The sequence below is a fragment of the Hemiscyllium ocellatum genome, chromosome 13 (assembly GCF_020745735.1).
Source record: "Hemiscyllium ocellatum isolate sHemOce1 chromosome 13, sHemOce1.pat.X.cur, whole genome shotgun sequence".
Taxonomy (NCBI): Eukaryota; Metazoa; Chordata; class Chondrichthyes; order Orectolobiformes; family Hemiscylliidae; genus Hemiscyllium; species Hemiscyllium ocellatum.
In genome coordinates, this window is record NC_083413.1 from 71,938,321 (window position 1) to 71,949,175 (window position 10,855).

General features: G+C 45.9%; 1 protein-coding gene across 1 annotated transcript in view; it reads right to left on the reverse strand.

Moving 5' to 3' along the window:
* The window catches only part of plekhb2 (pleckstrin homology domain containing, family B (evectins) member 2), a 38,396-nt gene extending 27,905 nt beyond the window's left edge, over positions 1-10,491 (reverse strand). The window contains exon 1 of the mRNA XM_060834912.1: positions 10,403-10,491. The gene's annotated coding sequence lies outside the window, so the exon portion shown is untranslated. The remainder of the gene's footprint in view (positions 1-10,402) is intronic.
* Positions 10,492-10,855: the final 364 nt, after the last annotated feature.

The window sequence follows — 10,855 nt, forward strand, 5'->3', positions numbered from 1 at the left end:
AACTGCAAAACTTAGGGACATGCTTGAAAATGTTTAAAAGTATGAACCTCAGTAACCAGAAAAACTTAGAAAAAAAGGACTTCGAAAAATTTTCACCCAAGTGTCAGCGGAGGAAAATGCCGAAGCATCGGGAAAGATTCAAAAACTCATGCCGAACATGAGTTCTGAAGTGCCGGAGGAACTGGGTGAATTGAGCCCGGCAGTTGGCCAGCTGTCATTTAGTGTCTGCAGCCCGAAAACTTCAACTTTGTCTGCCGCGGAAAAATCCAAAACTGTTTTGCCCGGCTCGAGCTCCAGACCGAAGCAGTCGAATTTGGAATTCAGACCCATTCAGTGTTCCACAGTGAGGTTGGCAGGGTACCCGGAGATTTCTGGGAACACGAGTTTTAGAACAAAATGGCGGCGCGGGACCACTTTGAAAGGCATCCGAAAAACGGTTCCACAGGCAGAGCACTTGAATGACAGGCCTGTGTGCATGCTGAAGAGCTCTCCGAAGTCTAATTTTTGACAGACTTGTCCAACTCTTGCTGTCTGTTCTAAGAGTCGGTCAGAGGCCTGTGCGGCGGTCTCTTGACACTATTGGAGGGCGGGCAAACCCCACGTTGTGTCCGGCCATCCGTCCACAGGCACTTGCTTTAAAAAATGACATGAAAGGATCGCAAGTGGCCTGGTTCCCTTGGGTGCTGCCAGGAAGGATGTGGGCTGACCCTTGCCTGAGCACTTCCTCAAGCCTCTTACGTTGAGAGCAGGCCTCGCGCGCCGCACAACCGACTCTGGTAGTGGGCGGCCGCTATTGTAAATAGTCCGGTCCTTCCTCTGCCACCCGGTAAGTGTGATGGCTCTGCTGCCCTGCGGTGCTCGTCACCCGAGTTTCCAACCCGGACCCGCGAGCGTGGTGCGAGGGGCAACCTCGCTGCGGTCCACACTTTGATCGATCTGGCTATGACCGTCTGGTGCGGGAGGTCCCTTGGCGGGCCGGCTTTCATGTTAAGGGGCCGGTGCTCCAGGCCGAGTGGTTCTTTCATGTTGCCACCGGGCATGTTTCACGATACCATGGCAGGGCCGGGAGAGTTGGCACCCCTCTGCCTCTGAAAAGGGCAGTCACAGCAATCGCTCTGGTGAGGCCCAGAAGCCGCAACTTTGCAGAGGCAGCGGTCTAAAGTCGAGCGTTTGGGAGCGAGTCCCGGTAATGTGCTTGCCCGTGCACTGCCCTTGCTCCTGGAGCGAGGCTTTATGTGGGGGGCACTTGCCATCTCGGTTTCCCTTGCGTGTCGGAATTCCATTTCTCTCAGCACTGCGGTGCGGAGGCGAGGCGTGGAGAGGAGCCAGGGAGGTGGAGCTCCCACTCTCTCCTCTGAGCTCGCGCGCACGGCTGGTTTTGGCTGGCGTGGGGGGGGCACATGCACCAGTCGGCTGGTGGACAGTCCTTTGGGTTCAGCTACCTGGTTGATCCTGCCAGTAGCATATGCTTATCTCAAAAGATTAAGCCATGCATGTCTAAGTACTCATGGACGGTACAGTGAAACTGCGAATGGCTCATTAAATCAGTTATGGTTCCTTTGATTGCTCCAACAGTTACTTGGATAACGGTGGTAATTCTAGAGCTAATATATGCAAACGAGCGCTGACCCATGCAGGGATGCGTGCATTTATCAGACCAAAACCAATCCGGGCTCGCCCGGCAGCTTTGGTGACTCTAGATAACCTCGGGCAGATTGCACGTCCTTGTGACGGTGACAACTCATTCGAACGTCTGCCCTATCAACTTTTGATGGTACTTTCTGTGCCTACCATGGTGACTATGGGTAACGGGGAATCAGGGTTCAATTCTGGAGAGGGAGCCTGAGAAACGGCTACCACATCCAAGGAAGGCAGCAGGCGTGCAAATTACCCACTCCCGACTCAGGGAGGTAGTGACGAAAAATAACAATACAGGACTCTTTGATGCTCTTAGCTGAGTGTCCTGGGGGTCCGAAGCGTTTACTTTGAAAAAAAAATTAGAGAGTGTTCAAAGCAGGCTGGTTGTCTGAATACTCCAGCTAGGAATAATGGAATAGGACCCCGGTTCTATTTTGTTGGTTTTCGGAACTGGGGCCATGATTCAGAGGGACGGCCGGGGGCAATCGTATTGTGCCGGCCCGGATACGGAAAGGATTGACAGATTGATAGCTCTTTCTCGATTCTGTGGATGGTGGTGCATGGCCGTTCTTAGTTGGTGGAGCGATTTGTCTGGTTAATTCCGATAACGAACGAGAGTCCGACATGCTAAATAGTTGTGTGACCCCAAGCGGTCCGGGTCCAACTTCTTAGAGGGACAAATGGCGTACAGCCACACAAGACTGAGCAATAACAGGTCTGTGATACCCTTAGATGTCCGGGGCTGCACGTGCGCTACACTGAATGGATCAGCGTGTGTCTACCCTACGCCGCCATTTCAAGACTGTCCCCAGTCTTCACAGTGGCCTGTGGGTAACCCGGTGAACCCCATTCGTGATGGGGATTGGGAATTGCAATTATTTCCCATGAACGAGGAATTCCCATGTAAGCGTGGGTCATAAGCTCACGTTGATTAAGTCCCTGCCCTTTGTCCACACCACCCATTGCTACTACCGATTGGATAGTTTAGTGAGGTCCTCAGATCGGTCCCGCCGGTGGTGTCGGACAAGGCCCTGGTGGAGCACCAAGAAGACGATCAAACTTGACTATCTAGAGGAAGTAAAAGTCGTAACAAAGTTTCCGTAGGTGAACCTGCGGAAGGATCATTATCGGCTGGGGGTACGCCCGTTTTCCGGTTCACCTCGTCTCGCGGGGGTGGTTTCGGGGCCAGGAGAGCTCGTCAGGGTAGCAGGCCCTGCAGCTGTGGTCGCCATCAAACCCCCCCCCCACCCAAATTATTGGGCGCCTACCTGCACAGGCAGGAGGACACTTTCCGATTGCAAATCGCCATTTGCGGAGTCCACCCCGAACGCCCGCGGTCGGACGGGTTCGCACTGCCCTTCGTCACAAGGGCCGAGCCCGTTCCACCGTCTCGTCAGCAGTGCCAACCAGTCTGTGATCGACGAAGGGAGCCACACCAGGTCCCCGGTCCTGCTGCTTGGCGGCACCGTGTCGTCGGGAGCTCGCGTCAGACAGAGGGCTCCGGTGTACTCTCCAGCCACAGGAAACTAAGCCGGTGACGCAGGCGGGGGTCTTTCATTCCCAAATCGGTTGGGTTTACGTCGGGGCTGTCTAGTCACGCTCCCTTCAACCCCACGGGGTACCTATTCCCTTCAGCACGTCACTCGCACATTCCCGTCAGGGCCTCTGTGCGTTTGCGGCGGTTTAAAGACTCCTGAGTCACCGCCTGTCGGTTCTCGAGCTCCATGCAGTCGTGATCCTGAGCGAACTGCCAGCAGGGTTAACAAGCGATCGCGCTGTCGGTTGGGGTGCCTGGCGTCGATCGGTGGCTTGCGAGCAAGCTGCGTGGTAAGGGAGGGAACGGGTTTGACAAGCCGTTACCACGTTTCCCAGCCCACCCTGGCGGTGGGCAGGCCGGTCGGCCATCAGCTCTGGCCAGTGCTCCGCCACATGCATGCGTCAGTGACGCTGCCGAACCGATTGCTGGTCCTGTTTCCGCCTCTGCTTTTCCTCGGGCAAAGCTGCTGCACGCCTCGTGACACTCGGTGGGCGGCATGGTGGCAGAGATCCTGCCTCCGTTGCTGCGGTGCGTACTGACATGCACCGCCTCTTGGGCGCCCTGTATTTATATTTTCCATAGACGTTTGTTTCCGTGGGCCACACCAGGCTGGTGCTCCCCACAGCTTCACGCCACTCTGCTTACACGCGTACACCGTTTTTCCAGGTCTTCCACCTCCCATCTGTAGTCTGTTTCGTCGCCATCTGAGATTCGACCGACTATGGTGGTGTCATCAGCAAACTTGTAAATGGCATTAGTCCGGTATTTGGCGATGCAGTCATGGGTATACAGTGAGTACATAGGGGGCCGAGTACGCACCCCTGGAGGGGGGGGCTCCAATGTTGAGTGTAGTGAGGATGAAATATTGTCCCCAGTCTTCACTGATTGTGGCCTGTGGGTCAGGAAACTGAGGATCCAGTTGCAGAGAGTGGGGTTTAGTCGGAGACCATTAAGTTTAGTAATCAGTCTCAAGGGGATAATAGTGTTGAAGGCTAAACTGTAGTCAATGAATAGGATTCTTACCTAGCTGTTCTTGGTGTCATGATGTTCTAGGGAGGCATGAAAGGCAAATGATATGGCATCTGGCATGGATCTGTTGATCCGATAGGCGGTTTCAGGATAGATCAAAAACATGAAAAGGGAAAGAGTAAAGTGACAGCTTGATTGAGCCTATGGCAGTGAAAGCAAAATTGAAACCAAAAGGGGCTGCAACAAGGGAGGAATAAGAAATTAGAGCTAAAGTTCCTTCACACAAGAGCAAAGTACGTAATGAATAAATTGGACAGACCACAAGCGCAAATTTGTGCTGGAGGGTATGACACAATAGCCTTATTGAGATAGAATTGCATGATGGTAACAAGAGATACCAGGCAAGAATAATGGCAGAGGAGGAGAAGCAGCAACCTGAGTAACAGAGGACAAAATCATTTCAATAATGGAGGATAGAATGTAAAAAGACAGTGGAGAACTTATGGGTTTTAGGAAATAAAAAATGTGATCTAACACTTTAGAGGGAGTTGTCTACTAGGCCCCACACCTGTGCAGTGATAAATTGTATGAATACAATATCATAAGCAGAGTGGGTTTAATAGGTAATTTCAACTTGCATATAGCTTGGAATAAAAATATCAAAATATCAGAGCAGATGAACTGCCAGAATATGACCAGAACAGATTTTTAAAACAATTCCATGGCCAAGAGTCAACAAGGGGAATCATAGTAGAATCAAATTTAGCCAACAGTCTAGATATATGAATATTTCTCAATAATAAACCTATGATTGCCTTCAAAATGTAGTGTTTAAAAAAGAAATATGAAACGGCCATTAAGATTCAAGTAAAGCGGACTTGAATCCAACAAAATAAATGATCAACAGCAAAACTAAGCAAGTTTCTTAATAGATAAATGATCAGTGGGAGCTGTTCAAAAAAAAAACACAATCAATGTGATACAGAAGCTGATTATATCTCAAACAGCAAAGGACTGACACAGAAAACAAATGAACAACTGAAGTGGCAAGTAATAGCATTAAACAAAAAGGAAAATGTAAACAAAGTCTGTCAAATAAATGGATGAATGGGAAAGGTATAAAAGGATGATGCAACAGGTCAAACTGCAAAAAGGGAGCATGACAAGTAACTTGCATGGAATATCAAAATCAACAAAACATTTTACATTTGGCAAATAAGGTGGTCAACAGCATCAGGGTCTCCTTAAAAACTGGTGGTGGCAAAATCATTCACTTAAATAACTAAATGGTAGGCACACTGAATAAATGCAATGCATCAGTAATTATGGAGGAGAAAGACGTAGGCAAAGAAACTAATGTTGATTCAGGGACATGACTCATCAAAATTAACATAAGCAAAATAAGCACAGTTGCACAGTGGTTAACACTTCTGCCTCACAGCATCAGGAACCCAGATTTGAATCCACCGTCAGACGACTGAGTGGAGTTTGCAGTGTCTTTGGGTTTTCTCCAGGTGCTTTGGCTTCCTCCCACAGTCCAAAGATGTGTAAGTTAGGTGGACTGGCCATGCTAAATTGCCCATAGTGTTCAAGGATGCGCAGGCTTGGTGGGTTAGCCATGGCAAATGTGGGGTTACAATGAAGGGGTAGGGGAGTGGATCTGGATGGGATGCTCTTTGAAGGATCAGTGTGGACTTGATAGGCTGAATGGCCTGCTTCCACATTGTGGGGATTATACGAAGCATTAATAAGTGAATATCACCAGAGAGAGAAGTGTAACAAGATCATCTGTAAAATTTACAACGGGCAATTGAGAAAAATGTTTGCAAATTAATGATGGTAAGAGGATCTGGGAGTGTTGAGACAGGGGGTGGGTGCTTAAAATTGGGTCTGAATGAATAGTGAACCAGTTTGAAGGCCTAAATGGCTTTCTCCCATTATCTGAAAGGTAAACAGCAGTCAACCAGTAGATTGTTTTGTATGCAACTTTTGTCTGCTGCCACTCCACAAGAGAGATCTTAGTGAAGTCAATTGCTCCTCTGTTAGTCAGGCCTGATCTCATAACTTGTGAAATATAAGACAGGTCTAGTGCCATTATCCCCACACAGAGGACACATTCTGTCAGCAAAATGGGCTCGAATGGTCCCTGACCATCCTGAAAAATGATCTGACTTTCTAAGAAAACAATGTATCCAAAGGATGCATCACCTGAAAGCTGATCCTACAGTATCACACAATAAGCCAAAAATACTCAAAAGTTTACACTTCTTAATATGATTTCAAACATCAAAATATCCACAGTTTCTCTTTCAAACAGCTCAGATCCAAACTTGGCTCTCAGATACCAAATTCATTAATAACCTCGATCCTTCTCCAACCGAAGGAAACGAGAAACAAACTTTATTTAATCTAATACGACCCGATACTAAAAGCTTTCACCATACAGCCTTGTCATTCTGAAACAGGAGAAAAAGCAGTAGGAACACAAGAAATAGCAAACATCAAGGGCCTAGTTTAACAAAGTTGGACTTTACCAGAACCATCCAAAGTTGTTTTAAAAGAACTTTACAAGTTAAACATTATCCTTTGGAGGCAAAATGTACATTAGTGAGATGTTAATCAGCTAATTTGTTCTGCTGACAAGAAATTGGATGTCCCAGGGTGTGTTTCTCTGTCTTGCAGGCAGGATGTGACAACCTAAATCACTTTACATCGTGTTTGGGCAGCATGTGACTATGGGGGAATGACAGGAGTTTGTCACTTGCATGTATGACCGACTCGGATGTAAAATACCATACAAAAGGGAGAACGGTTCCCTTGTTCAGATAGCCTCGCAAAGGGTGTTAAGTGATTCTCCAAAAGCTCGTAGTTGCTGCAATAAATTGTGGCCGTTCACAGAAGTTGGCGTATTGAAGTTGCATCAAATGTGTAAGAATCTCAAGAAGGGAACCTAACATTAGCAAGGAGCAATGATTTAATCACTGCTAAATGAGGAAACAGAGAGCAGGAGAATATCACAGGCTTAGAACTATAATGACATGGATGCTACATGTAATAAACAAGATAATTTGGACCAGTCATTTCAGTACCAAGATGGAGACACAGGAAACCAGTTAAATGCAGGAAGTATTATTTTTGTTAATACAGCAATGACAACCCAACTCAAAAAAGGTATCTTATCCAACAGCAAGTGTATTAATTCACGAACTGCCTGCAACCAAATAAGAATGTCCCATTAACCTTTACAATTCAGAAAAATGATGTTTGTGCAGGTTATTTGCCAATACAAGTCTGAACTATTCCCACTGGACTGCATCTCTCTAGAGTGGTGAATCATCTGCTGCTTTAAATATTTATCCTTGAAAAGATGCAAGAGAGTTTCTACCTCTAAACACTGATGTACAGCATTATATATAGATGTGATCAAAATAAGTAATCTGCCAAATATCTCTTCACTGTAGCAATTTCAAAAACCCTTTTACAAGTTTTAAAGTTTTCTGGCTAGTTTTTCAATCCTTATGAGTGCATTATTTTGGATTCCCCAGGAGTACTAGAAGGCTGGATTTACAATGGCCTCTTACAGCACTTTACAACTCATTTGCTAAAAGTTAAACAATTACTGATCAAGAGCAACTATATACGGGTAGTTCTTCTTTAATGCAATGGTTACATTCTTGTGCAACTCCCCATTATAGAAAAATCACGCTTTAGAAACAGCACCTCCAAGTCCTGGTGATGCAATCACATTACAGCCAACATACATTTTAAAAGTTTGCACTTTAGAAACAGCGTCCTCACATCATCAAGTGCATTACAGCTAACATACATTAGTGAAACGTGCATTATAGCAAAACAATCTGCAAGTGCTGTAGCTACAAAGTTCACAACAGGAATTCTGTGATGACTAGGATTCTGCAGGGACCTAGCACCTCTCCAAAGCCTGCCCATATCTTCAAAGTCTGCCATCATTTCAAAGCTACAGATGTGGAGTGATTTTAATACTCTCTACCTTGCGAGACATGTACAGCACTGACAACACAAACAGCTCAGCACCATCCAAGCCAAATACACCATATTAAACATTGCTTCCCTTCACCACTAAGTGGTGGCAATGTGTATCATCTAAAGCCTCCATTGACTGCACCTTCCAAACTACAACCCTGGATCTCCTGAAAGACAAGGACAGCAGATGGAAACACCACCTCCAAACGTTTCCCTCCAAGCCATATACTATCCCAACAAAATCCTGGAACTGCCTTCCTAACAGTATTGTTAGTGCCCTTATAATTGCTGGATTCCAGCAGCTCACCATTGCAAGGGCAATTGGGATGGTCAATAAATGTTGGATTTGCCAACAAATCGTCACCTTATTAAAACCCTTCAAAAGTTTTAAAATTTGATAAGATTCCCTTTGCAAATTTGATCCAGTGGAGTTCTTCAGTTTCTCCTCAAATCTATAGTTTACCTTGAAAGAAAGTAATTTCTTCAATCTTAGGATATCCAAAAGCATTTGAGTCAATTAAGTAATCATTGTTGCAATTGAAAAAAAAGCATCAGCTACATTGTACACAATGTTACTACAAATTAATGTATTAAAACAACAGGGAACATTACACCATAATTGGCTAAGAGATGTTACCACTTTCTCATGTCAGGGAAAGATTTTAACAGGACATCTGGCTTGGACATTCATTCAATGGCCTTCCACCTCTGACACTGATGAATAGAGGTGCCTCATAATATAGTTCTTTGAGGGCAGGCTGATGTGATAATTTCCATGACTTGAAGCTCGTGGCCACAATATTTTGGGTATCCTCCCAGCTTCTAAAAATGGAGCAAATAGTTGCATCTCCCATACCAGTGGGGTTGGGTTGCCTTTTCATCTCCAAAGGAGGTCAAATGAAGACCCCGACTGTTAGGATCAATGGTGAGGCATTTCTTCAACACTGCTAATTAGTGGGATGTGTGCAATCAGGAAAATGGGCCATTACCACCATTTTGAAAATTCCTCGCTGTTATCCAAAATCACTGAGAAGCACTTTCTTGGTAGGTCCAAAAATATTCCTTTGAAAATTGCACAGTAATGTTTTACAATCACCAGAGTTAGCAGTCAGTTTAAAGTTTGTGTTAGCAGGCATGTTCATACTGCAGGAAACAATATCACACAATCATCATGTTCTCAAAACCTCTCACATTTGGACTTTAATACTGTGTACCCAACAAATCTTATACAAATCTAAAGTTTCATATTCAATTTGCAAGCACTAATTTCTAGCCAAAACATATGAAAGGTTTTTGAACAAATCTTCAATATGAAACATTTAGAATCAATGTCATGTAAATCTGCCTCAATTTATGCTGATGCTCAATCCCCCAAGATAAAATATCAGGAAGTGTCATTTCTTTTGGAATTAGATTAGATTAGATTAGATTAGACTCCCTACAGTGTGGAAACAAGCCCTTCAGCCCAACAAGTCCACACCGACACTCCAAAGAGTAACCCACCCAGACCCACTTCCCTCTGACCAAAGCGTCTAACACAATGGACAATTTAGCATGGCCAATCTACCTGACCTGCATACCTTTGGATGAAAAAAGTCATATAATGGGTATTTTTGTTACTGCAGTTCAAACTTATTTTTTGGGTGGAGAGAAGTAGTATTGAGTCATATGATGCTGTCACAGATGACAATCACACACTGATACAAACATCCGCCTCCTCCTCCTCTAATCATAATAAAAAAGTCTGTCATGGCCGTGGCACTGTTTTATCGTACGAACTGGGAGAGATGTCAGTCAGACCATGTAGCTTGCCCTAAGACTAGACCCGTTTTAGAGGAGAAAATGAGATAAATCCGAAACGGATCAATCAGTAGTTTAAGGAGCAAAAACAGTTCTCACAGTCGAGGAGCGGGCTGGACGAAGATGCAATGAATCCTATTCCTGCCACCCTCTCCCCTCCCCTCCCCTACTGCTGCTGATGCGCAATAATTGTGTGTTTGTTGGGAGGTGGGGGTAGATGGTTTAAGGAGAAACAAACTGGCAACATCACGCTCAGCAGACATACACACTCAAGCCCTTTATCAAGTGACCGCGCTGTGAACCCGGCCTTCGATCGCCGCAGCCATCCCAGACATTCCAAATTGGAATCCAGAGACTCCTGTGGAACACAGTGTAACAATTCAACGTTCCAAATTAGAATCCAGAGACTCCCATGTAACATCTGAACATTCCATTACCATCTGCAACACTACTCACCCTCAGGCCAGACCGCTCCACTCACCCCTTTCCCCCAATTTGTCACAAGACACGTCCGTCTGCCTGCCTAACCCCGCCTTCATGCCGCGGTCGCCGCTGGGAATTGTAGTCCATTTAGTACTATACCCTGTTTTCCCCGTTCCCCTTCCTCTGCCAGAAAGGGAGATTACTACATTTCCCATTCAGCACCGCAGACTGCTATTGGAATGCATTCCTCCCTACATTGACTTCCTTGTGAATCCATTCGGCTCCAACGCTATTGGCGCGCATGTTAAGACATCTGCCCTCTATTTGTGTTTCCTCCAGCAGTATTTACGTCCTACAGCGACGTTTCCGAAGGGAAACCGCCCTGATGGCTCCATCAAATCAGATGAAGTTAGCCCTTTTCTTTATAAAATAGCTAAATAAGAATTTAAGGGGGGCGGGGGGAACTCAAAGAATTGCAGATGCTGG